Source organism: Capsicum annuum, chromosome 7 (assembly GCF_002878395.1).
Source record: "Capsicum annuum cultivar UCD-10X-F1 chromosome 7, UCD10Xv1.1, whole genome shotgun sequence".
NCBI classification, from domain to species: Eukaryota; Viridiplantae; Streptophyta; class Magnoliopsida; order Solanales; family Solanaceae; genus Capsicum; species Capsicum annuum.
Window position 1 is genome coordinate 49058594 of NC_061117.1, and position 26479 is coordinate 49085072.

Here is a 26479-nt window from a genome sequence, read left to right on the forward strand (position 1 = left end):
GAGGTACAAAAATGTTCTTAGTTACCGTGATCACGGTACCTTGGCCGGGATCTCGGTAAATTATGTGTCCGCTATCATGGACCCTAACCGTAATCGCGGTCAAGATAACATAAAAGACCATATGAATGCCTCATTTCTCTCACACTCCCTCCTTAAATTTCTCTCAGATTGCACCTACTCTTGAGCACAGTTTCAGCATTCCACAAGCACAAGAGCATCCTCTTCCATCATTCCATCAAGTAAATGTATTGAAATTATGCTTTAGTCAATGAAATTAGGCCATAGAATAGATGTTATAGAGAAGGCCTAAATCTATGTTTCTCTTTGTTAAATATGTGTTGAAATAAACTTATTTCATGAGTTGCTGCTAGAATATTGAGTGGAACAAGAGGGGAAGTCTTGAGAACCCAAAATTGTGTGAGAAATTGACAAAATTGAAGGGTTCGCACCAAGTGCTTGATCAAATTCCCAAATGAGGATTCACTAGTGGTGTCGACATTCTTAGGGCCTAATCGAGTACCTAGAGTCTTTTTCGGTGATTTTAGTGTGAATTTTTGTTATGGAACATTTTTGCTTAAAATTTGAATTTTTGGACATTGAAAAATTTGGCTTTAAACTGGTCTCAAGTACAGCAATTGTGGTACCGTGATCACGGTTCTATGGCTAGCGATCGTGGTAACTGAAGCTAATTTTCACCCTTGGCCAAAAATTTTGCACTTCAAATATTTGACCAAACACCACCAAGTTGCCATCCCATGAACTTTAGTGAACATGGCTTAGTTTGTATATGTATATGACAATTATTAATGTGGTTTATTTTGTTATATTTCAAGGCACTCGAGTGCCATACTCATTACTATGGTGATCTTTTGTGAATAAAGTTATTCTTGGAAAGAGTAATATGCTTTGAGAAGGTGCCAGAAAAGCTTTCAATTTATCATGAAAGGCATGTGGCCACAGGATAGGGGTGCTTCACCTCAGATTCTTGAGAGGAAAATGAGTAATGGGTCTGTGATTTCTTTGCTAACCATAGCGTAGTATTATTTTCAGAACCTGCCAACATGATTATTGAGATTCAGGGTAAGAGAAAATCAATGGTATCGAAGGGCTCCCAAATGTAAATATAAGTGATTTTAAAGAGAAAAGGTACGATATAGAAAGATGGTTGGTAGAAAGACTATACCCCAAAAAAGAAGTCTTTGAGCGGTGATAGAGAGAAACATATCCATGAATGATTTCATATCCGAGGCTTGCATTTGGATGAAGATCATATGTAGCCGAGTCTCCCCTTGCACCCATAAAATAGTAGTTCCTAATTTATGGGCTCGGATGGTTCCTTGCATTCTAGACGGCATTTATTTTTAATATGGGTGAGCTCGTGGTTTCTAAAATTAAATTCTTTAAGAACCATGGTGGTACGCATTTCTCCATTCCCTATTTAATTACTGAGCTCTGCAATAGAGTAGTAGTTAAGGAGTACCCTGGAGATACTTGGTTGTACCTTGATACCCCCATCTTTTCTCTTAAAATTTGAGGTAAGGGCATACTAGGAAAGAGCAAGAAGAGGAAGATAGACTTGGGAAAGTTGACATGTGAGGAGCCTGATTCTTTTATTCCATCTACCAGTAAAACTATTGAGGAGATTCGTGTTGAAATTGCATCTATTAGGGAGCTAGTATCAAGTTTATCCTAGGGTTTGAGAGAGCCCTCCACCACCTACCACTCATATATATCCCGATTTGATTATCAGAAGTACTAGGACCAAAAGAAGCAAGCCACCATTGCTAGGCCTACGAGACCCTATTCATCTTTGCTGGCGTCATATCGAGATCTCCATATTTCATATGAAAATATGGTAAAAAAGGGAAAAAAAGAGTAAAATTCTTTAGCAAGATATGAAAGAGGGTGAAAGGCCTCTAGAAGGTCCTAAAACCCCATAATAAACTTCCTTATTCCCGAGTACAGAGTGATTATGAGGCCCCAGTCGAGTGGTTCGATCATGAGGATACAAATGATAATTTAGAGTGCATGGGTGAGAGCAGCTCTTGATGCAGTTTCTGGGAGCACCCTTATCTCTCTTTATCCTTGATTGTTTATGTATTGAGGACACTGCTATCTATTTAAATGGGGGTGCCTGTCTCTATTTTTATTTGATTTGGGATTGTATTATTGATATTTCTTGATGTTTTTATATTCTTTTAGATGATTTTTATTTTTATTTTGTTGTAATATTCGGGCTCCTTGATGGTGCCCACATTCCATGGATTAGTTGTTTGGTTTGTTTTTACATTTTTTCTTTAACTTCATTTTGCATATGATGATATTGGACAGGCTTTTCCTTACAATAAATTGAGTTATGACATTCTAAAGGGAAAAGCATTATGATTGGGTTTTGAACCATGGATGCAAGGGAAGTCTAGGTACCCATAGCATCGTCGTCATAAATGCAAGGGAAATCTGAGTACCAGTGGCATTTTAAATTTGGGATAACATTTATACCTATGGAAAAGTCTGAGTAGCCATATGGTTTTCCCATATAAAAGACAAAATGTGAGACAAAGGCAAGGGTTGGTGCCATAATTAGCAAATTATGAGTGGTGCAAATTCAAAGCAAACACCCCCCTCCGTCCAAATTTTTTTTTAAATCAAGGGCATGGATGTGAGCGACCTTGTAATGATACTTTCTCTCTTTTTATGACTCCAAAAATGTTGGCTTGTGAAAATTGGTGGATACTCCTTTTTATCCCTAGCGGGAGGGACAAGTGAGCCTCCTTGGTGAATTTGCATGCTATGTGTTGTGAGCTTATTTGTTCAAATCTCATGTGTACTTGTACCATCTTGAACATGCCCCATTAGACTCTCAAGGTTAAATTTTATTATACTTCTTGGTTGGTGAGATGATCCCAGGCCATATTTGTGACATTAGGAAGTCCACTTTAGACTAAAAATCCTACCCTTGCATAGATGTTATCCCTAGTCACCCACTTTGATCCATTGGACCTTTCTTTGGCAATCACATTGTAAGTCGTGTTCCTTTTGATTTTTATCCCTCTTTTGAAGCCTACCCCCCTTGAACATGAACATAAAAATGCAACTTAAGGCTAAAAGCCTAAGTTGGGGGTAGTGAAGATTGGAAGAGGTAACTTTGGACCACAAAGTTGTAAGTGAGTGCCTAACAGCTTAAGCATTGAGAATAAATGAATAAGAAAAAAAAAGGATCCAACAAAGGAAATAAAAACACGAAGCCTGCAAGAGAAAGTAATGAAAACAAAATGTGTGAACCAAGGAAATAAAAGTAGGCACATGTGTAAAAAGTGAATACAAAAGAAGTTGCCCATGAAAATTTGGAAAGAATAGTGTGATGTAGTGTTTAAGGAGGGTATATCTATGTTTTCCTTAAATGATATCCTAACAAACCCCAAAACTGCTTTACAAGCTCAAAAAGACCTTAGATATCTTGAACAAAGTGTATTCATTATACTGGTGACTGAAAAATAAGGGCAAGTCTATGTCATGGTACTTGTATGCATAGAGAATGCTTGGGAGAGAGAGATTTTTGAACTTTAATCCCTTGTTGCGAATTTGATATCTTGGTGTGTGAAATTTTCCTTCTTGTGAGGAAGCATTTAACAAGTAGAGGTCGACGATTTTGTCACCTTATGAGAAAGAAGGAAAAAGGAGTATAATGTAGTTGAGGTCAAAATGTAAGTCATTTCTAGAGTATTAGTGATTATTGCATGGCTGTTCTTTAAAGATTTTTGCATCCTTGAAAATTGCATTTTATGTTATGAGGTGTAACACCCCATATTCAAGTACGTGTATTGGCGTATTCAAGTACGTGTATTGGTCTTATTTATATGAAATTAATTTTTTTTATTTTATTTATACCGGAATTTACCCGTCGATGGTTCCATGCGAAGGTTATTGAATAATCTTTCCAACGATATAAATATTTCCAAAAATGGATAGGTTTCGGATATAATCAACAACGTTCAAAACTATAAAACGGCGGCCGGCACATCTGGGACTAGTAAATGTGCAGGAAAATTTCCTGCACACAAACTACTGAGGCTAGCCGAATTTTTGGGTCAACTTTGAATGCTCATAACACCCTTAATATAGTGAAATGGGAGACCTACGACCTATGAAAATAAATATCTTTGAGTCTTACTTCCAATGCAATTGGTTTCATCCAAATCCAACGTCTAAGTAAGGAGTTATACTCGTTTTACTTCAGCCTATCAAAATAGATTTTTAGGGTCAACTTCAAACGAACATAACTCCTTGTACAGGACAAACTGGGTGGCCTACTTTATATGAAATGAAATTCCTGTGAATTATCCTTCCAACTATACCAATTTCACCCAAATCTCATATCGGAGCAAATAGTTATAGTCGATCTACCTTAGCTTACCAAAATAGTCCACCAAAGGACAGATTTGACATTATTTCAATTTTAAAGGCATTTTGGTCATTTCCTATTATATTATGGTCAGTAATATATGTATATATACATGTATATGAGTTCAAAAACTCATTTTCATTATCAATCATTGAGAAAGAACAAACCCTAGACAAATTTGACCTTGAAATTACTTTTGATTCAACCGTAGAAATTCCAAAGTAATCCGATAACTGCGTTTGTCATCTCAAGAGCTTCAAATGGCACCTACTATTTGTGTAAACAGTATTGCATAATCAAGAGGTGAATTCTAAGATAAGTAATCCAAAAAGACGGGAAGTCCATTTGGGACTAGTATTTAAGGTTGACAGTCAGGTATGTAAAGCATACTCTATACCATATCTTTGGCATGAAAATGAACAATTGTTCTATTAAGAAAGTTTCCAAAGCTATTCAATAACATGTGATCCATAATGGTTTTGTTTGATTTTCTACGTTACCAATGATGTTGTTTCCACCCTACAAGATGTCAAGACATTCCAATACTTGTCTTCTAAATCTTAAATGTTTATGGCACTAATGAATGTCAGAAGGTATCTGGTTACTCAAACAAGATCCATGTGCTATTAATGACTCCAAAACGTTTCATTGATAGACCAATAAGTTCCTACTTCATTGTTATGGCATTGATGACTCCAAAACACTTCATTGATGTGCCAATGAGTTCTTACTTCATTGTTATTGCATTGATGGTCTATTTATATGTCTCTTATTGATGTATCATTCTTTCAAAGTATCAAAAATTTGGTGGCGACCAAAATAACAATCTCAAAGATTAATTGAACTAAGTGATGGAAATTCTCTCTTATCTGGTGGTATCCCAGGGGCATAAGCCTATCATGGGTCGATCCCTATTTATGTGTTTATGGGTGGTCACAGGGGCATAAGCCTATCATGGGTCGATCCCAGTTGATATGTACTGGAGGCAGCCTAATGGTCACAGTACAGTACAGTAATGATTACAAAGATAATAGGAATGAAGGTAAAGTGATTGAAAAAATACAATGTACAGGTTGTCACAAGTTCTAATAAGTGTGGTCCACTCCTATTATGATTTATTCACTTGTTTCTAATTTGTATTGAACTCCTATATCATATGTTATTATCTACATCTTTACATACTCAATACATGGGGGCCTGCATTTCATGCTGTAGGCACAGGTACCTCAGCTCATACACCGACAAATAGGAGCCAGGATATCCAGCTACTTTTGGTGAGCTCCAGTGTGCTTCGGGGCTTTCCGTGTCATATCCAGTCACTTTTGGTATTGTATCGAAGTTAGTTATATGGCGAGGTATGTCCCGACCTTAGTTAAACTCTGTGTATTGTCTATAGGCTTTATAGACCTAATGTACAGTCAAGGTGGTGTTTTGTTAATAGATGTGATAGCTCCAACCGCCAAGTATTGTATATACATATATATGTGTCATCGAGCTTATACAGGTGATTATTTTATTTTAAATGCAATATGATGCTGTCTGAATTTCGGGTTGTCATAGAGGTATGCATGGGAAGTATAAGGTTATGAGCTGGTTCTCCCGGACCTCCTCTATTATGGGTGCCAGTCTGCCCCAAATGGATTTGAGGCGTGATAAAAGTGGTATCAGAGAAGTTCGTCCTAGTAAGTCTATAAAGCCGTGTCTACGTAGAGTCTTGTTTATCGGTGTATCGTGCACCGTATCTATAAACAAGAGGCTATGGACATTTAGGAATTATTTCTATTCTTCATGTCTTAGATCGTGCGATAGAGCCTATATTGTATATGAAGTCATAGTTGACCACTGAATCTGTTTGTTTCTCTTATTATAGAAATGATGCCAGTTACCAGAAGCAAGAATACCAGTAAGAAAGTAGATATGGCTGTCGGAGAGGGGACTAGTAAGTTACCCACTATACCAGCTAATCAAAGTGAGGCTCCAGCTGAGCATGCATCAAAAACTTCTTCTACTCTGGAAGAAATAAGGGGGAGGAGAACTATATGCCCAAAGCCACCTATTAATGTTGTTGATCAAGATATTAGAAATGCAATGCAACTTTTGACTCGTATAGTTGCTGGGCAAGATCAAGGGTAAGTCATTCCTACCACAGGTCCTAGTGGTACAGATAGGGCGGCCAGCCTTCAAACATAGGATTTTCTTAAGATGGATCCTCCCACTTTTATTGGATCAGATCTTAATGAGGACCCACAGGACTTTATTAATCAAATTCAAAGGGCCTTAGGTATTATGGATGCAACGGGTAGAGAGACAGTGGAGTTAGTGGCGTATAGATTTAAAGGGGATGTTATATATTGGTACGAGGAGTGGAAATGATTTAGGGGTATTGATGCACCCCCAGCTACTTGGAAAGAGTTCAAAGAGGCATTTTCTGATCATTATCTTCCATTCGAGATTCGTTAGGCTCGTGCAGATCAGTTTTTAAATCTTCGTCAGGGGAATATGAGCGTGAGGGAGTACAATCTTCGATTTAATTCCTTATTAAGATATGCTCCTAATGTTGTAGCTACTATAGATGATAGAGTTCATCAATTTGTGGATAGTTTGGAATCTGGCTAGAGATTGTACTATTGCCGCTTTGAACAAAGATATGGACATAGCGAGAATCCAAGCTTTTGCATAGAAAATAGAAGATCAGAGGTAGAGGAGAAGAACACAGGAATTAGAAAGAGGATATTCCAAGAGGGCCAGATCTACAGGCAGTTCATGGCATCCCAAGGAGGGTTCAAACCACAGTTTTTTGCTAGACCACATAGGCCATTATCTTCTTATTCTACAGCTAGTGCCCCACCACAGTTCCAAGGGTCCAGACGAAATCAATTTAGGCACAGAAGTGAGAGTCAGAGTTCACGGACAGTGGGGTACCAAGGACAAGGGAATATAAGCCAATCGAGACCTCCTCAAGAGCCATACAATAAATATGGAAGGTATCATTTGGGCGCATGTTGGATGGGGACCAATGTTTGCTTTTGGTGCGGTATGTCAGAGAATATGATGAGAGAATGCCCATGAAAGGGCATAGAAGGTATGGCACAACCTACGGGGTTATTTTTTGAATCATAATCATCGATGCCTTATTCAGGAAGGGGTGCACAACCAATGGGTTATGTTAGAGGTGATAGAGGAGCCACGAGTTCTAGAAAGGCTCAAAATCGTACATATGCTCTAGCAGATCGACAAAATTTAGAGGCTTCCCCAGATGTGGTTACGAGTGCGTTGTCTATCTTTTCATTCGATGTATATGCCTTAATTGATCCCGGATCGACATTATCTTATGTTACTCCATTGGTTGCTGGAAAGTTCGAAAGAATACCCGAACTGTTAGCTAAGCCATTTGAAGTGTCCACATTGGTTGGGGAATCTATTGTAGCTAGAAGGGTTTACCGAAACTGCATAGTAACTATTTGTGGTCGTGATACGATGGCTGATCTTGTGGAGTTATAAATGGTAGATTTTGATATTATAATGGGAATGGACTAGTTGGCGTCTTGTTATTCCATAATTAATTGCTACACGAAAAATGTATATTTCCATTTTCCAAATGAATCAGTCCTTGAATGGAAAGGTAAAATTGGTGCACCAAGAGGTAGATTTATTTCTTAATTTAAGGCAAGAAGAATGATTTCCAAGGGATATATATATCATTTAGTTATAGTAAGGGATACAGAAGCGGAGCCACCAACTCTTCACGCTGTTCCGGTGGTAAATGAATTTTCTGATGTATTTCCTAAAGATCTTCCAGGTTTGCCTCCTGAACGAGAAGTAGAGTTTGGTATTGACGTAATACCAGGCACCCAACCAATCTCTATTACTCCATATAGAATAGCCTTAGTATAATTACGAGAATTGAAAGAGCAATTGAAAGATTTGCTAGAGAAGGGATTCATAAGGCCTAGTATGTCCCCCGGGGAGCACCAGTGTTATTTGTGCACTAAAAGGATGGCTCGCTGAGGATGTGTATTGATTATTGGCAATTGAATAAGGTGACTATTAAGAATAAATATCCTCTCCCAAGAATTGATGATTTATTTGATCAGTTACAGGGCGCCAAGTGCTTTTCTAAGATTGATTTGAGGTCAGGTTACCACCAAGTGAGGGTCAAAGAGAAGGATATACCCAAGACAGCTTTCCAAACATGGTATGGTCATTATGAGTTTCTAGTTATGTCATTTGGGCTAACAAATGCACCCGCAGCTTTTATGGATTTGATGAATAGGGTGTTTAAGCCATTCTTGGATGTATTTGTGATAGTTTTTAGAGATGATATTCTAGTTTATTCTAGATCAGAAGAGGACCATGCCAATCACTTATGACAGATATTACAGACTCTTCGTGATTGTAAGCTTTATCCAAATTTCTCTAAATGTGAGTTTTGGTTAAAGTCAGTGGCATTTTAGGTTCATATTGTATCTAGTGAAGGGATAAAGGTTGATGCTCAAAAGATAGAAGCTGTGAAGAACTGGCCAAGGCCCACAACACCTATGGAGATTCGTAATTTTCTCCGGTTGGCCGGTTATTATAGAAGGTTTGTTGAAGGATTTTCTTCCATTTCAGCACCCTTAACCAAGCTAACCCATAAAGCATCCAAATTCCAATGGAATGATGCCTGTGAGAAGAGTTTCCAAGATTTAAAGAACAAGTTGATTTCTACACCCGTGTTGGTACTTCCAAAAGGTACCAAAGGGTATATAGTGTATTGTGATGCTTCCAGAATTGGTTTAGGATGTATATTGATGCAGCATGGTAAGGTAATAGCATATGCTGCTAGACAATTGCGGCCACATGAGAAAAATTATCCTACACACGATCTTGACCTGGCAGCAGTTATTTTTGCTTTAAAGATATGGCGCCACTACTTACATGGGGTTCATGTTGATATATATACTGACCATAAGAGCTTGCAATATATTTTTAATCAGAAGGATCTAAATTTAAGGCAGCGGAGATGGCTTGAATGATTAAAGGACTATGATGTTGATATCTTATACCATCCAGGGAAAGCAAATGTGGTAGCTGATGCGTTAAGTTGTAAGGCTATGATGGCGCCTATAGAAAGGCAAGGGATGATTAAAGATCTTCACCAGTTAGCTAGTTTGGGAGTTTGCCTTCTTGAAACTCCAGATAAAGAGCTTATCGTACATAATGTTGTGGAATCTTCATTAGTAGCTGAAGTGAAGGAGAAGCAATATGCAGATCCTATTTTATTACAGCTTAGGGAGAACGTTCAGAGTGGTGCAACCAAGGCATTTGAGCTTACAAGAGAAGGAGTACTTTAGTGCCAAAACCGATTGTGTGTGACGGATGTAGACGGGCTAAGAAAGAAGATTATGACAGAGGCACATTGTTCAAGGTATTCCATTCATCTTGGATCAACCAAAATGTATCAAGATTTGAAAGATATGTATTGGTGGAATGACATGAAGAAGAGCATTGCAGAATTTGTAGCTGAAGGTCCAAATTGTCAAAGAGTTAAAGTTGAGCACCAAAAACTCGAAGGTTATATGCAATGCATTGATCTTCCAAGCTGGAAGTGGGACATGATCAACATGAATTTCGTTATTGGTTTGCCTCGTACATCCCAAAAGTTTGATTCTATTTGGGTGATTGTTGATAGGCTTATCAAATCCACACATTTCCTACCAGTTAGGACAACTTACACAGTTGAAGAGTATACGAAGCTGTACATTAAAGAGATAGTCCGATTACATGGAGTTCCAATTTCTATTATATCAGATCGGGGAACCCAATTTACTGCAAACTTTTGGAAGTCTTTTCAAAGGTGTTTGGGAAAACAAGTGAAGTTGAGTACAGCTTTACACCCTCAAATAGATGGACAAGTAGAACGTACCATCCAAACACTTGAAGATATGCTACGAGCTTGTGTAATAGATTTTAAGGGCAACTGGGATGATCATTTACCTCTTATTGAGTTTGCCTACAATAATAGCTATCATTCAAGTACCAAAATGGCACCATATAAAGCTTTATATAGAAGGAAGTGTAGATTACCAATAGGATGGTTTGAAGTGGGTGAAACTCTTTTGTTCAGACCGGATCTTGTTTATCAAGCCATAAAGAAGGTTAAAGTAATTCAACAACGACTGAAAACAACCCAAATTTGACACAAGTCATATGCAAATAGTAGAAGGAGAGGGCTAGAGTTTTCTATAGGTGATTGGGTATTTTTGAAGGTATCACCAATGAAATGGGTAATGAGATTTTGCAAGAAAGGGAAGCTGATTCCACGTTATATAGGCCCGTATAAGATCACTCGAAGGTTTGGACAAGTTGCATATAAATTAGAGCTACCCCAAGAGCTCTCATCAGTAAATTCGGTATTTCATGTGTCAATGCTTCGAAAGTGCATTGGAGATCCTTCACATATCACTTCTACTGAGGATGTGCAAGTTGTGGAAGATCTTACCTATGAGAAAATGCCTATTGCTATTCTAGATCTCCAAGTTAAGAAGATGAGAAATAAAGAGATAGCATCTGTGAAAGTACGTTGGAGAAATCGTCAAAGGAAAGAGATTATATGGGAAGCTGAGGAAGCAACAAAATCTAAGTACCCTCATTTGTTCAAAGATGAAGAGAAAGTTCAAGAAACGGAGTTAGAACATTAACAAGTAACTTTTTTTATATATATGCATAGTATTTATGTGATGATGTGAATATTAATGATGGACTTGAACTTGTTTTGGTTGAATAAATACGCTAACATTCGAGGACGAATGTACTAAAGGGGGGAAGGATGTAACACCCCATATTCAAGTACGTGTATTGGCGTATTCAAGTATGTGTATTGGTCTAATTTATATAGAATTAATTTTTTTTATTTTATTTATATCGGAATTTGCCCGTCGATGGTTCCATGCAAAGCTTATTGAATAAGCTTTCCAACGATATAAGGATTTCCAAAAATGGATAGGTTTCGGATATAATCGAGCATGTTTGAAACTATAAAACAGTGGCCGGGATATTTGGAAATAGTAAATGTGCAGGAAAATTTCCTGCACACAACTTCGAACGATCATAACTCCCTTAATATAATGAAATGGGAGAGCTTCTACCTATTAAAATAAAGATCTTTGAGTCTTCTTTCCAATGCAATTAGTTTCTTCCAAATCCAACGTCTGAGTAAGGAGTTATACTCGTTTTACTTCAGCCTATCAAAATAGATTTTTAGGTTCAACTTTAAACGACCATAACTACTTGTACAGGACGAACTGGTCGGCCTAATTTATATGAAATGAAATCCCTTTTAATTATCCTTCCAACGATACCAATTTCACCCAAATCCTATATCGGAGCAAAGAGTTATGGTTGATCTACTTTAGCTTAACAAAACAGCCACCAAAGGACAGATTTGACATTATTTAAATTTTAAAGGCATTTTGGTCATTTCCTATTATATTATGGATGGGAATATGTGTATATATACATGTATATGAGTTCAAAACTCATTTTCATCATCAATCATTGAGAAAGAACAAACCCTAGCCAAATTTGACCTTTAAATTACTTTTGATTCAACCATAGAAATTCTAAAGTAATCCGATAACTGCGTTTGTCATCTCGAGAGCTTTGAACAGCACCTATTATTTGTGCAAACAGGATTGCATAATCAAGAGGTGAATTCTAAGATAAGTAATACGAAAAGATGGGAAGTCCATTTGGGACTAGTATTGAAGGTTGACAGTCAGGTATATAAAGCATACTCTATACCATATCTTTGGCATGAAAGTGAACAATTGTTCTATTAAGAAATTTCCAAATTTATTCAACAACATGTGATCAATAATGGTTTTGTATAATGTCCTACATTACCAATGAACTTGTTTCCACCCTACAAGATGTCAAGACATTCCAATACTTACTTGTCTTCCAAATCTTACATGTTTATGGCACTAATGAATGTCAGAAGGTATCCGGTTACTCAAACAAGATCCATGTGCTATTAATGAATCCAAAACATTTCATTGATATACCAATAAGTTCCTACTTCATTGTTATGGCATTGATGACTCCAAAACACTTCATTGATGTGCCAATAAGTTCTTACTTCATTGTTATTGCATTGATGGTCTATTTATATGTCTCTTATTAATGTATCATTGTTTCAAAGTATCAAAAATGCGGTGGAGACTAAAATAACAATCTCAAAGATTAATTGAACTAAGTGATGGAATTTCTCTCTTATCGGGTGGAAGCTTGTCATGGTTCGATCCCTATTTAGGTCTTTATGGGTGGTATCCCAGGGGCATAAGCCTATCATGGGTCGATCCCATTTTATATGTACTGGAGGCGGCCTAATGGTCACAGTACAGTACAGTAATGATTACAAAGATGATAAGAACGAAGGTAAAGTGATTGAATAAATACAATAAATAGGTTGTCACAAGTTCTAATAAGTGTGGTCCACTCCTATTACGATTTATTCACTTGTTTCTGATTTCTATTGAGCTCCTATATCATATGTGATTAGCTATATCTTTACATACTCAACATATATTTTGTACTGACGTCCCCCATGGGGGACCTGCATTTCATGCTGCAGGCACAGGTACCTCAGCTCATACACCACACAAGTAGGAGCCAGGATATCCAGCTGCTTTTGGTGAGATCCAGTTTTCTTCGGGGCTTTTCGTGTCATATCCAGTCACTTTTCGTATTGTATAGATGTTAGTTATTTGGAGGGGTGTGTCCTGACCTTAGTTAAACTCTGTGTATTGTCTAGAGGCTTTGTAGACCTAATATACAGTCAAGGTGGTTTTTTGTTAAATGACATGATGGCTCTAATGGCCAAGTATTGTATTACATATATATATGTGCTCGAGCTTATACAGGTGATTATTTCCTTTTATATGCGACATGATATTGTCTGAATTTTGGGTTGTCATAGAGGTATGCATGGGAAGTATAAGGTTATGAGCTGGTTCTCCGGGGCCTCCCCAGTTATGAGTGCCAGTCCACCCCAATAGGATTTGAGGCGTGACATGGGGTGTTGTGAAAATAGTTTTCCCATGTTTGAAGAGTTATTTGTGGTATTTATCAAGTTGAAGTAATTGGAATCATTGGGTCATATAATTTGGGAATACATATACATTGTCTCATGGTAAGAAGTAGTGTTGCGTGAGGACAAGCAAAGTTTTATGTTAGGGGTGTTTATGAGTGGTGAATTTACCACTCAATTGCACTCAACAATCGTTCACACTACTATTAATTGAATTTATAAGTGAGACAAATTGGTGATTAAAATACACTAATTTCTACATTTTGCAGGCATATAGGTTAGGAGAATCAAAGATATGGATTTGAGGTGAAAAGGACCAAAAATGAGACAGAAGTGTATCTGGAAGACCTAAAGTAGAAACAAGCCTTAGTTACCGCATTCGCGACAAGTAGGTCAAAGTGCCATCATTGTGGTATCCTTACCGTGGTTGTGGTAGCCACAATCGTGGCTAAGGGAGAATATATCCAGGGGTAGTTTGGTAAATTTAGGAAGCCAAATCTAATTCCTTTAAAAGGCTTTAACCCTTTCTCATTTAGGCATGCTACACTCTATGAAAAAATTTTGAATTTGAAATTCTAAACCCTAATTTGGGCAACAATTGTAATTTTGATTTGGAGACATTGAATTTAGTGAATTGAAGAATGGATGCTTCGAATAATCCCTATGGTATATTTCATTTTCTTTTTTTCATGAGTAGATAAGCTTTCATTGTCTTGGGGTTACGTTGAACTAAGGTGCAATTATGTGTGGGTTGTGATGTATTTGTTTATATGTTAGCGTGTAGATGATGGTTTCACTATTGCTTGGTATAATTAGCTGGGATTTGTGGGTGAAATCCTCAAATACCCAAAAGGGGTTTGTATATGAAAACCCCAAATTCTTGAAAGCTCACAACATCCTCAAAAGAAGGGTTTGGGTGAACCCTTAAAACCCATATCATCCTTGCAAGAGGTATATGGGTGACAAAGAAATAGTTTATGATTGAAGGATATAGCTTGCTAATTTTTACCATCTTAGACATAAGGGTGATTAGGAAGTTGATTATATCTTGGGTATCTTCCTAGAAATAAGGAATTGATGTAATAGGTGGTTTTAATTGATACACTTGTTAGGTACTCAAAAGAGTCAACGAGAGATATTCTTGAGGTTTTACTGACAAACTAGCTTCATGGACCTTTGACTTATCCTACCACATCCTCGATAACTAGAATGTACACTAATTCTTCACGCACTCATGAATAATTTTCCCTTAGGTAGACATAATCCCAAGATTTATCTCATATCGAATTTAAATCACCAGTGTTGTTTAATTTGTTTATTTGAGTTGTCATAGACAAACACCCTCCAAGAAACCAACATGTAATGACCCTTCAAGTCATTTTTCATATTTTCACTTATCTTCACCATTTAGGCTTCTCCATAGTTGCACCAATTCATTTATTACGTGCTGGGACTTACCATTTTATTACCGTACAGTTTGTTTGGTTTTTAAAACCAATTCCCTATTTAGAAGTCTTCATTGGTTCCAAAAAGACACTGGGTAAAAACCTCAGTAAAATAATATCGGATGTGAATTTGACTGTACTAGTAACTCCAAAATATCAATTTTAGGCTAGATTGACCTTTGGTTTTGGTCATAATGAACCCGAGCTTATTTTGATTTGTTGGTCAGGAAATTGGAAATTTTGAAATATATGTGTGGGACCCACATTTGATCAAAATGACCTCAGATTGAAAATCTAACTTGGCCATCGCATCTGAAAAATCAAATTTAGTGTGGTTACATAGTTTATTAGCGAAAATTGAATTCCAAATGAATCCCAAGGCATCGTTACAAATTTGGAAAAAATTTCAAGTTGCTGGTAGTGGTTCTATAGAGATCGCGCAATAATCACCATGATTGTTCCATCGGGATTGCGGCAAGGCCTAAGGCAATAATGGCATGGAGATTATAGTCCAAGTGATGGTGATCGCGGCCTCTCAAGTAGACCCTAATGTTGCGATTTTTATTATTTTATCCACACCCTTGATTTAGCCCAAAGTTTGCCTTGTTTTCTCCCATTTCTTGAGGTTTATGATTCCTTGTTCATGATGAATGTTGGGTTGACCTCAGAAATGTATTTTCCATAAGTGGGACCCACTTGGGGTTTTAGGTATCATTTTTGGATCTGAAGTACAATGGTGCAATATGGGTATCGTAAGACACATACTGATGGTTAGATTATGATTTTCATAGTGCGGTGTCACTTTAGGATTGTGAAGTAATGATGGGGACGTTGGTGAATGAAGTAAGGTTTTGCGGTTCAACTTTGAGGTAGGCTTCTACCTACTCTTCTTCGAAGATGATATGCGTTATAAATGGCATGTGAATGTGAATGTTAAGATCAATTATGGTGAAACGACCCAAATTAGGGCCTTTTCATGTTAGGTATATCAAGTCCAACAAGGACCGAAGGCCTCCCCCAACACCCCAAACCATGGACCACCTTACACCCATGTCGAATAAATTCCAAATATATAACAAGATAGCATGCAATAGCTTAAGAAAGTCTTAATGCATGTCTATAACCAACCACCAACGACCGGCCAAACAATATACCAACATCGCTCAATACCCACAATAGTCGAGACAAAACCTTCTAAATAGTGGACGTAAACTAAATATCAATAACGTGTTGGAACATGCCCCCAACTATAGATAAAAATAGTATCCGGTAGTCTATAACCAAAAAAGAGAAACATAATCCTGAAAGTGAACCTTCTGAATCATTGAAGCTCACCACTTCAAGTTGACTCTCGATCATTCCGCGATCACTCAGCAGGTGAAGTAGAAGTATGGAAAATTCATACATTGCCTGGGGATATAGTATCTGATGGCGGTTAGTAGGGTGAACGCTAGCATATAACTCAGGGATAAAGATAAAAGAATATCATCAATTTAAATCAAGTCAACAAAGTCTCAATTACCATATGCAAATACATATATACATATCATGACGAGATAGGGAACAAGTTTTACCATGAACTTTTAAAAATATAACTTGGATTGTGTATCTCAACTTTCATATAATAGTACCCACGTGTTATATTGGCCCTAACTCTCACCCGCTAGTGGGGACTCAGTGCGTGTAGCCGTATGAACAGAAGAATAATCTCATAGATATGCACATTTGGGACTACAACTTACAAACATATACTAAGGTGACTTAAGCACCCGATCATATAATGATTTATGGGAGAGAAAAACCTCCCTGGTCATGGTGAGCCCCAAATAGGCAAATACAGGTTTAAGTGTCAATCAGCCGGACCTCCACTTTCACGATTCAGATACACAATCTTAATTATAGCCTAGTTAAAGCTTTTATCACACAATACCATTCATAAATCACATTCCACATTAAGGCATAAATTGTTGGTATCATTACACCAACTACATTCGGAAGGTAACAACAACATTCCAAAACAATTCCCATTATCTTGGTGAAAACAACTCCCTTTGTTCAATAATACAAGGTGGGCAGACATCGACTCCCTTTGTTCATTAAATCAGATCATTGTGTTTCAAATAACTCTTTATATTATGAAATAGTTCAAGACTAATTCATCTTTACAAATTCCCACTTTTCTCAGAACTCAAAACCAATATGGGTTGTGGACATAACTATTTAAAAAGTCAAAAGTTTGGGAAATCACAATTCCATAATTCATCGACCATACCCATGCACCAACAAGTTCAAACCATATTTAAAGCATGAATAATTATAATTAAATCATGGAAAAACATTGTTCAACAATAAGCATTCAAAACCCATAACCCTTATTTTCAAAACCAAAATAATTCTATATGAATAACACTTAAATATATATGTTTTTTATCAAATTAACAATGAGGGAAGAGTCACATTCCTGAAATAGTAAGATTTATAGAGAGAAATCACCCTTGAATGCCCTAATTGATCAGCCGCATGAAAACCCTAAGTGTTCTTGACCTTGAGGAATTTGAGAGTGTTAAGAAGTTACTTTGATGTGTTTATGAGGTCTAACGATGCCCTAAAGGGGTGATAAGATGTTGGTTTCAAGTTGGGTAAGAGGGAAAATGTCTAGAATGTCCTTTACTTAAATGTTGAAAAAGGGTTGTCTTTGACTATGAGTCTACCCTTGACTCGTAACCACTCCCTACGGCTCATCACTATGAGTCGTAACCAAGGTAATACCACCAAGGGAACATTCACTGATAACCTTATGACTCAGCTAAAGGAATCGTAATACGACCCTATGACTCGTAGGGTCCAGTCGTAGTTAAAATAAAACTAAATTGTGACTTATACTAGACATCCTACTATTACACCAGCGACTCATAACATATCCTTACGGCTCTTAGTGAGCCACTCATACTCAGACTAAAAACCTGGCCATAAACTTACTAGTTTGGTTACGAATCATCACAAAGACTCATTAGGACACCCTATGACATATAGGGTGAGTTGTAACCAAGGTAGTGAGCTAAAAGCTCAAGGAATTTTAAAGGGCCGAAATTCGAGGTGTTTCAATTATGCCCCACTTGGATCATTTATCCTTGAATGATAGGACAAGGCCTTTATTAGTACGAATTGACTCCATATACCTCTACTCTTACATTTAACAAAGACAAAAATCAAAGATGCTATGGAAATCCCTCTTTTCTTTAACAAAGTCAAAATACAAAGATGTCAAGGAATACACATACCTTAAGCATGATTATTCAAAGAGGAAAACAAGAATGGATACTTGGACCACATGTCTTCTTTGTCTTTCCAAGAAGCCTCTCCAACATTGTGGTTCCTGCATAAAACCTCTACGAAAGCTATATCCTTCGTCTACAACCGACGAACTCGCTGATCCAAAATTTTAACCAGGACATCCTCATAAGATAACGAATCCAAAGTACCTACCTCCTCTAACGGAACAACCGTTGAAGGATCACCCACGTATTTTCTCAGAATCAAAATGTAAAACACCAGATGAATGGAGATAAACTATAGGGCAACTCAAACTCATATGCAACATTACTAACCCTCTTCAACACAAACTTCGAACCAACATATCGGGGGTTGAGATTCCCCTTCTTACCAAACCACATCACTCCCATCATGGGGGATACCTTTAAGAATACCCAATCACCAACACTAAAATCCAACTCTGTTTGCCTCTCATCCACTTTCGACTTTTGGCAACTTTGGGTGACTTTAAGCATATCCCAAATCATCCTAACCATCTTCATCGCTTGGTGAACTAAATTCAGGCCAAACATCTTAGCCTCACGAACTTCAAACCACCCAATGGGAGACCTACACCTCCTACCAAACAAGGCCTCAAAAGGATCCATACTAATACTAGAGTAGTAACTATTGTTATAAGCAATCTCTATAAGAGGAAAATAATCAACCCAACTATTACCATAGCCAATCAAACAAGCTCTAAACATGTCTTCTAGGTTTTGAATAGTCCTTTCTGCTTGCCCATCCGACTGCAGGTGGAAAGCATTACTAAGGCTCACCTTTGTTCAAAAATCTCTATGAAACGAATGCCAAAACTGCGAGTAGAATTGAGTACCACGATCTAACATGATAGAAATAGGCACCCCATGCAACTTACCATCTACTGGAGAAACAACTTAGCCTAATCCTCTGCTAAATAATTAGTCCTTATTGGCAAGAAGTGAACAGACTTAGTTATCCTATCTATGATGACCCAAATTGAATTAAGCTAATTTTTAGAATGAGGAAGATCGGTAATAAAATCATTGTTAATCACTTACCACTTCCACACAGGCAACTCAATTTCTTAATATAACCCTCTGGTCCGTAAACCTTTACTTGTTGACACAATATACATTTAGCTACAAAAATTGCCACATCTCGCTTCATATTTTTCCACTGATAAATATCCTTACGATCATGATACTTCTTTATCAAACCAAGATGAGTGGAATAAAGCGATTCATAAGCCTCAACTAAGATCCTCTCTCATGACCTATCTATATCGAGAACACATAATCTTCCTTGGTATCTCAAGATACCATCGCTACCAATTTTAAAAGCTACAACCTTTGCTATCCCAGATCTCCCTTAATCTTCATTAACATCAAATCCAATACCTGTTTCTCCTTTATTTCAGTACCAAGAGTAAACTGCACCACCTTTTGTACAAAGGCACTCTCGTTCTCAGAGTCTAATATATGAACTCTAAGGTTAGCCAAATGGTTAATATCTTTCATTAGTTCTGGCTTATCCTCATCTACATGAACTAGACACCCCATGGATAACTTGTTAAGAGCATCAACAATAATATTAGCTTTACCTGGGTGGTAATGGAGACTTATGTCGAAGTCTTTTAGCAACTCAAGACATCTGCTTTGCCTGAGATCTAGCTTCTTCTAGGTGAACACATGTTCCAGGATCTTATGATCAGAAAATATATCTACATGGACCCTATACAAATAGTGATGCCAAATATTTAATGCACGCACCATAGCAAACAACCCCAAGTCATAAGTCAAATAATTTCTCTCATGAGTTTTCAACTGCCTAAAAGAATAGGCTACTACCCTACCATGTTGCCCCAGCACACAACCATGTCCCACACGGTCACAATGAACCACGAATCTATCATTACCTTTGGGAAAGGTAAAAATTAGAGTTGAATTCAACTTATCTTCTAGGTTTTCAAAACTACCCTTACAAGCATCAGACCACAATAAATTCACCATTTTCTAGGTCAACTTAGTCAGCAGAGCAGCTATAGTCAATTAACTCGCCATAAATCTCCTATAGTAATCGACTAAACCCAAGAAGCTCCGAATATCGATTGGAGTAGTGGGAAAAGGAAACTCCGTAACCACTTTAACTTTCTATGGATCCACCAAGATCTTTTCACGGGTAATAACATGACCCAGGTAAGTAACAACTTTCAAACAGAACTCACACTTTAAGAACTTACAAATATTGATCTTCTAATATTTACAACATGATACGAAGATTCTCTGCATAATTTTTCTCACTCTTACAGAACACCAAAATATCACAGCATAGGCTACCACCCCACCATGTTGCACCAGCATTTAACCAAGTCCCTCGCGGTCGCAATGAACAACGAATCCATCATTACCTTTTGTCAAGGTAAAAACTGAAGTTGAATTCAACTAATATTTTAGGTTTTGAAAACTACCATCACAAGCATCAGACCATAAAAAATTCACCTTTTTCTAAGTCCACTTATTCAGCGGGGTAGCTATAGTCAAGAAACTCTCCATAAATCTCCTATAGTAAAAAACTAAACCCAAGAATATCCAAATATCGATTACAGTCATGGGACTAGGACACTCCTTAACCACTTTAACTTTCTACGGATCCACTATGATCCTTTCACTAGTAATGACATGACCCAAGTAAGTAACAACTTTCAAACAGTACTCTCACATTAAGAACTTAGCATCCACATATTAATTTTTTAATATTTGCAACATGATACGAAGATGCTCTACATAATCTGCCTCACTCTTAGAGTGCATCAGAATATCATCTCTAAGAACGATGATGAACAAATCCAGGAACTTACAAAAAATCTTATTCATCAAGTCCATGAATGGCACTGGGGCAATAGTCAAACCAAAAGACATGACTAAGAACTCATAGTGACCATACTAGGTTCAAAAAGTAGTCTTAGGAAATCCACCACCCTGATCTTTAGTTAATGATAACCAGACCTATGATTAGTCTTAGAGAACATCTAGCAACCTGAAGCTGGTAGAATAAATCATCAATCCAAGAAAGTGGATACATACGCTTTATGATTGCCTTATTAAATTGGCAGTAATCGATGCACATTTGAAAGGAACCATCATTCTTACGCATGAATAAAATAGGAGCACCCCATAGAGATATAATAAGATAGATAAAATCCTGGTCAAGAAGGTCTTTCCAGTGCTCCTTGAGCTCCTTCAACGTAGCCAAAGACATTCTATAAGGAGGGATAGAAATAGGATGAGTGTCCAAAATAAGGTCAATCCAAAAATCAATCTCCCTATCAGGAAGATCATCAGGAAAAACCTCAGGGAATACATTAACCAAGGGAATGGATTTTAATAAAGGACCCTCCAAGTTTGAATCTCTAACCCAGACCAAATGATAAAGAAATCCTTTAGAAATCAAATTTTGAGATCTTGGATATGATATAAATCTTTACTTAGGCACTAGAGAACCCCCTTCCCAATTAGTGACCGGCTCATTAGAGAATTTAAACATGACATTGCGAGTTCAATAGTCTAAGAAGGCATAGCACAAGTGCAACTAGTCTATCACCAATATGACATTAAAATCAACCATGTCTAACTCTATCAAATCGACTAGAGTTTCTCTACCACCAATTGACATATACCACACAAACCCTATAGACTCTTCTAGAAACCACAGAGTCACCAATCAAGGTAGAAATGAAAAAAGAGTAGCAATATACTCAGAACCAAAACCAAAATGTAAAACCACAAATAGGGTCACAAAAGAAAGAGTATACCCCAGATCAAGCAAGCAATACACATTATGTAACAAGAGTCGTAACATACCAGTGATGATATCGAAAGATATCTTAGAGTCATAGCGGGTACAAAGAGCATACAAGTGATTTTGTCCAGCATCATTTGGTGCAGGAGCTAATGAAGTGGAAACAGGTACCTTATTTTCCCCTGAAGCAACCTTAGAAGGACAATCCCTTTGTATCTGACCAACCTGACCATATTTAAAACACATGTTCCTTCCTTCTTAACAAAACCCATAGTGCACCTTCTCATAGAATCTACAAGAAGGATATGATAGAGTGAACTGGGGAAAGAAGCGATCCATAAAATCACTAAAGAAATCATCCTATAGTGTATATTAGGCATTGTCTCCCCAAGCTTTATTCCCATTCCTCATTCCAATTTTATTCTACATCCTTCAGTTAATAGGCATCAAATTCTACACCCTCCATATTACAAGCATGCATCACATAAAAAATCTTCTCCACCTTATAGATAAAGTTTTGGGGATCTTCCTCAACTTTAAAACCAGTGAACATAAGAGGACTCAACCTTATTAACTGGCCAACCCTTATGGCTTCAAAAAATAAAGTAACAGAAGCTACACACTCAGACGAAGAAACTACCAACTGATCCAACATATGAATAGAATAACAAAATTATACATTTGATACATCAGCTCGAGGAGATCAAGGAAGACTAGAGAGGACTGATGGAACCCCAGCAGGGCAATTAGGAACTGGACCCTATTTTTACCCCATAAGTAGGGCGTGTTCGATCAGCATTGTCCTCAAGTGGGATAAAGGAGTTTACAAGAGCTACAGATCATTTGGGATCTATGATCTAAAAAGCAAAAAAATGGGAGTTAGATGAGATTTCAAGACCTTAGACTGTACAGCTCAAAATAAGATAGTAAGAAAGGGAAACATTACAAAATATCTTGTAGCCTCTCCCATAAAAGTGTGGTACGCTACACACTCATAAAAGAGACTCTCTTTGACACAGCTTGGATGGGCACCCAATGACATCAAACTTGTCTCTGATACCACCTTGACATGATCCAAACCAGGGACTTGTCATGATGGGTACCTCAAGTCTAACAAGGATCAGAAAACACCCCCAACTCCCCCAACCATAGAGCACCTTACACCCATGACGGATGAATTTCAAATATATAACAAGATAGAGTGCAATATCTTAAGAATGTTTCAATGCATATCCATAACGAACCACCGACAACCAGCCAAATAATCGACTAACATGGTCCAATAATAATAGTAGTCAATAGAAAGCTTTCTAAATAGTGAACCAAATCTAAATATCAATAAAGTGTTGGGATATGCCCCCAACTATAGCTAAAAAATAGTATTTGGTAGTCTATAATAAAAAAAATGACAAATATATTCCTAAAATAGAGCCTTCCGAAGAATAAAAGCTCACCACTTTAAGTCGAATCTCAATCAATCCATGATTACTAAGCAGAAAAAATAGAAGTATGGCCATTTCCTTCATCGCGTAGGGATACAACATCCAAAGATGGTTAGAAGGGTTAATGCTAGCATGTAACTCAGGAATAAAGATAAAATAATGAAATCAATTTAAATCAAGTCAACCAAAGAACAATAACCATATTCAAATACATATATACATATTATGCCAGGATAAGGAACAATGTTTAGCTTTCACTTTTAAAACCTTAACCTAGATTATGTAGCTCAACCTTCATATAATAGTACCTTTGGGCTATATGAGCCCCTACTCTCACCCCCTAGTTGAGTCCCATTGCATGTCGCCAAACGAACTGGAGAATAATCTCATATATATGTATATAGGAGACTCAAACCTCTAGACATATACTAAGGTGACTTAAAAACCCGATCATATAATGATTTATGGGGGACTTAAACCTCCCCAATTATGAAAAATTAATAAGGAAGACTCAAACCTCTGTGGTTACTTTGACCTCCACGTTGGTAAACACGATATCCAATGTCGTTTACTCAAACCTCCACTTTCATGACTCAGCTACACAACCATATTTAGAACCCAGTTAAAATATTTATCACACAATCTTATTCATGAACCATATTCCACATTAATAATAACATTGTTGGTATCAGCATACCAACTACACTTGTAAGGTAACAACAACAAGCCAAAATAATTCCTATTAACTTGGTGAAAATAACTTTCTTTATTCATTACTACATGAAGAGAGGCACCGACTTACTTTGATTATTAAATTAGACCATTGTGTTTCAAATACCTCTTTACATCATGAAATAGTTCAAGACTAGGTCAATTTTACAAATTCCCACTTTTCTCATAACATAAAAACAATTTCACACTGTGGGTTGGGGTCATAACTATTTCAAAAGTCACAAGTTTGGAAAAATCATAATTTCATAATTCATCCAACATACTCATGCACCCACAAGTTCAAAACCATATATAAAGCATGAATAATCATAATTAAATCCTGGGAAAATATTGTTCAACTATAAGCATTCATAACCCACAACTCTTACTCTTAAAACCAAACAATTCCATATGAGTAACACTTTAATACATGTGATTTTTAAAAAATTATCAATGAGGGAAGAATCACATGCTTTAAATAGTAAGATGTATGGAGATAAATAACCCTTGAAAGCCCTAATTGATCAACCTCTTAAAATCCCTAAGTATTCTTGACCTTCAGGAATTTGAGAATGTTAAGAAGTTACTTTGATGTGGTTATGAGGACTAATGATATCCCAAAGGTGTTATAAGATATGGGTTTCAAGTTGGGTAAGAGGGGAAATATCTAGAATGGCCTTAACTTAAATGATAAAAAAGGATCGTCTTTGACTATTAGTCAACCCTTGACTCATAGACACTCCTTAACACTTGTCACCATGAGTTGTAACCACAGTAATACCACCACATCAACATATACTGTTAAACTTATGACTCAGCTACAAGAATCATAATAGGACCCTATGACTCATTGGGTCCAGTTGTAGTCAACACAGAACCTAAATTTAGAATTGTATTCAATATCCTATAATTTTACGTACCGACTCATAACATATACTTATGTCTCTTAGTGAGCCACTTGTACTCAGAGTAAAATCTATCCAAAAACTTACTGGTTTTGTTATGACTCATTTGGAGACCCTACAGCTCATAGGAAAAGTATTAACTAGGGCAGTAAGCTCAAAGCTAAGGGAATTTTCAAGGGCCAAAATTTGGGGTGTTTCATATAGGTAGAATGGATTAGTCTTGATTGTTAATTTACTTGGGATTAGATGAGGGTTTGGTTCCCTAAGATGGAATGTTTATGACCCTTTAGGACCCTATTGCCTTCTACATTGATTTAACTAATTAATAGAATAAATATGGCATGACACTAGGTTTGGAATGTGGTTTTAGTGTTTGAATCATGGTAAGTATGATTAGCCTTAGTTGGGCAAGTCTAGTGATCTTAAAACTGTAAATTGTGTAGAGATGCTTTAAATGCCCATGTTTCTAGACAAAGTTCCTACTTTAGGAATTGTTATGGCTTACTTAACATCTTGAAGTTGAACTAGATAACATAGCCTAGTTTGGGGTATAAGTTGCCTAAATATGGAAATTGATGATTTAAAGTGGGATTGTCCGGCCCACCTTAGGTCAAGACTTGTGTTAGGATTTGTGGACATCTTTAGGAATGTTCGGCATAGTTAAGACTTATAAACCTTAATATAGGGTTACTTTGTGGTTAATGAATAGTGATGGTATTTTCCCTCGAATAATGGCTAATGGCTTGTGTCCATGATATTCCTTAAAAATGATATTGGTCTATTATAGATGCTATTTCCTCTTACATGTTATCTTGGGCCATTAGAGATACTATTACCTCATAGATATGATATTTGGCCTGTAGAGATGTTATTCCTCTTAGATGTGATAATTGGCCTATAGAGATTATATTTCTCATAGTCATGATACATGACCTATAGATACAAGATGCCTCACAGATATGATATCCCTCGTAGTTATGACTTATGCTTATTGATGCATTATTTCTTCTACAAGTGAGATGACTCCTATATGTGAGATAATTATAGCTATGCTTAATAGATTATAGAGATGTTACACCTCATGAATATGCTATGGCCTATCGTTATGAGATGATTTATATATACATGATTATTGATATGATATTTGGATAAGTATGTCAGCCTAAGGCTGTGATTATAATGTTTTGATTATTCCGGACATATTATTAGGCCAACGGACATATTATAATATTTGTTGGATATTCTGGAAGTAATTACCCTTGTAAATGATACGGTTGTAGTTTATGAATATATAAATGCTTATATAATCATATCTAGTATATGGGACAGAGAAAGATATGGTATGATACTTATGATTCCAATATTTGAATAATAGTGATGGCATGCATAGATTTGGTACATTCATGATTGTT